The following is a 3,497-nucleotide window of genomic DNA, read 5'->3' as shown; positions in this document are numbered from 1 at the left end:
TCATGGTTCCTTATCTGCACTCTGTGTTGGTACAAAGTTTCAAGCTTATGTGTGAACAGGTGTTTAAACTGCAATGTTTGACTTGCTGTATTCTGCCTCCCTGCAGGGCATTTCCCTCAAATGATTTAACACCGGTGACCTTTCACAGGTAGTAAACTGTTACCAGTAATTCTGGTAAAGAGTCTGGTCATATTACTGGTATTTCCGAGTAACATAAAAGACATTATTAAAGACGATGTGACACTCTATAGATTTTTCTTCAGAGTTCTGTAAAGATGTTGAATATCCCACCCCTCTCACCAAATAGCCAATCAACAGCTAAACCTAGAAACATACGAGCCAATCACGATGCAGCATTGACTCAGTAGCGCTTGACAGCTCTGTGCTGGCAGGTAAATCCACTTGTTAATGAAATTGTAGCTTGTATGCAGCTGCATTCGTTCGGTGCTCTCATGGGATCAGCAGAGATGATGAATTTGTTGGCACTTACTGGATTAAGACTAATAAAGTCTTAATGCTGATGGTGGAAAAAAGAGCTTTATAGCTTATCTGGTGCAAATTCACCAAACATTTGAACATTTTTAAAAATCACATTTGATATTTGGTTTCATAAATGCAGTTTTGATGCCACAGTGGTAACATTTATGGATGTCTATCTTTAGAGAGAGGCAATAACACCACTAAATAGGCACTTCTAAGTTAACATGTGGTAAAAAGTAAATGACCTGGTTCTTATATAGAGCTGTTCTACTCTGCTTGAGCACTCAAAGCACTTTGTTCAACTTGCCTCATTCATCCATTCACAAAAACACTTTTTTCATGCCGAAGTGGTTTCTATCTAATATTCACACTCAAATGAACTCTTTGAGAGCAACTTGGTGTTCAGTAACTTGCCCAAGGAGACTTAGTGACTAACTCAGAAATAATTCCAGTTGATGGTATTCTAATTTACAGAATAATTACAGCTTATTAAACATTCATATGGCTCTAAGGGTTGTGGTAACTTTTCCAAATCTGTTTTTGACTTTGAATAAAATTATACAGATAAATAATCTGACTAAACGGAAGATATTTCTATTTATATGTATGCAGGCTGACTTTCTAGAAACTTAAGTTAACTTTCCAGACACACTGGACCCATTTGTTAATCAATAATGTGACCAAAGGGATGTTTGCAGATTTTTTTTTTTAGGAGGACCCATAGCAGCAATGCTGTGGCCATTGTTCTGGAGGAAACATGCTATATGCTATATGTAAAAGGGCAAACTGTTTTTAAAAAAAAAAGCAAATACAGAACTTTATATGCAGCCATGACAGTGATGAAAATTTCTGATTCCTCATTTTATTGACCTGGCCTTTTCACTTTCTCTGTTTGGTATTCTTACTCTTAAAATCCATGTCAAGCTATGTACTAAGGTTATAGGTGCCATCCTTAAAACACAAAAGGTTTTCTCTTTGTTTTTGACCCTTAGCATCCCTCATATATTGAGTTCCAGATGGTTCCACCGGGGTAAAGGATTACTCTTCCTAAAAATAAAAAAAAAAAGCTTTTTGTAAAAATTGTTTTTTTCCCCATGATTCAAGGGAACAGTTTTTAGGGTGTTTACAAGCATTAAGGTTTTTCTGTGCTAAAAGGTCACCGCGTGAGCCATTATGAGAACAGTTTGAGTGGTTTGAGTTTGATGGGTGCTGTATTTATTCAAACTGGTTTGCACAGATGAGCAGCTATATCATACTTAACACAGAGGACGGAGGCTCAGGCAACACGGCCATCGTAAGAGACCACATCTCGAGAAATGTTCTTGAGATATCCCTCCCAAGACAATACTTAAAACCAGACTTGGAAAATGGACATAACCCCGAGGGACCTGAATGAAATAATCAGAAGATGCCCGGCAACCTCAAAACATTAAATAAACAAACAAACCAGAAAACTAGCCACATTTCACTGGTTTCTCCAGTATCAGCTAAGAGCTGGCTTTTTAGTCCCCCCCAAAAAAATCATAGAAGAAATAATCACATCGACCTAAATTTACAGTTTTCAACCAGAATTTAACGCAACTACAAGGAAAGTGGCGCCATCTCGCGGTGCCATTTAGCAATTGCAGCATACAAGGTATTTATGAATTTTCAATGAAGCATAAGTTACCGACACATACTTTTATCCGGGCCTAGTTGCTATGGTAAAATTAACCTTTATGACCGGAAGTATGACATAGTTACCTTTCTTTTTTTAATAAGCTTTTCTATTTTATTAGAAAATATAATCTAAGTGTGGGAGGATAAAAAAATTAAACAGCTTTAAGTCTCTTTCGTTTCTGATCCCCTTGCTGAATAATTTTCACACTGCCCGATTTGTATCTAGTTGAAGTGTGTTTTGAATTTTATGAATTTTTAGCTCTAAAAAACAAGAGAACTGTCATTTTCTTCTTCTTAATTATCAGTAACTATTTCCAGCTTTTCCTTTGTAATTTTCCAGCTGCAGTCCTTATGTTTTAACTTCAGGTGGCACCATTGTACTGTCAGATATTGTTTCCTGGCCCAACGCTGGGGTCTTATTCTTCACAGCACTTTTCTCAGCATCCCTTAAAGTGTGCATAAATGTACCTTTAAAGCATTTGAATTTCAAACATATTTTAATTTACTGTTATTTTATTTTTGTCTGACTACTTTTGAAGTGATAGCACAGCTCGACTTTCTCATTCTAACTTGTGTCTATATTTAGTTGATTATTAGATTCAGTGCGTTCTTGTGATCTGGGAGGAAACGTGTCATTGCTACAGCAATATCTGGCAGTACCATGCCAGACGATGCGCAGCATCCTGATAATATGCTGTGTGGTGATGGCGATTTATCATCTGGCCCGTTCCTTTTATTCTGCATTTCATTGTCTTGCCTCTTTTTTTTTCCTTGTCAGAAAGCCAAAGGTTTTCTGTCAAATTTAATTCGAGAAGCAATCCAATCTTATTAAAACTGAGGCTGATTAAGACCTAAATTCCCACTACAGAGGAAGCCAGGACAGGGGAAAAACTGAAGAAAGTAAAAATTGCTTTACGATGTTATAGAAAATAATGTTATTTTAATAACTCATTCTGATACCCCCTGAATAATAAATTAGGTTTGAAATAGCTATAGAAATGAGTCATTGTCAGAATGACAAACTGCCTGAATAACATTACCAAATCTCAAAGTAAATGATTATTTTTCTGTTGCCTGTGTTCTGGGCTCATCACAAGAACAATGGCTGTGTGTACTGTGTCGCATAATGGCTTTTGCCTAATTTTGTCTCTTTAAAAGGTGGGAGATAAATAAGCCTCTGGAGATAATTCTAGACGGCCAAACACAATGGTGAATTATAAATAATCTTGCGTGGGAGAAATTACGGGGAATTGTATAGTGTAAGCTCGTGTCTGCAACAGTTTAACTGAAAATCAGTCCTTTGCATTTCCCGTGAGGCGATTCCAGTAAATATCCAGCAATAATCACTGAAGTCGAGG

This window comes from Copadichromis virginalis, linkage group LG23, assembly GCF_057382275.1.
Source record: "Copadichromis virginalis isolate Kocher_CV1m ecotype Utaka linkage group LG23, C_Virginalis_male_GT1.1, whole genome shotgun sequence".
NCBI classification, from domain to species: Eukaryota; Metazoa; Chordata; class Actinopteri; order Cichliformes; family Cichlidae; genus Copadichromis; species Copadichromis virginalis.
This window is presented reverse-complemented; position numbering follows the sequence as displayed.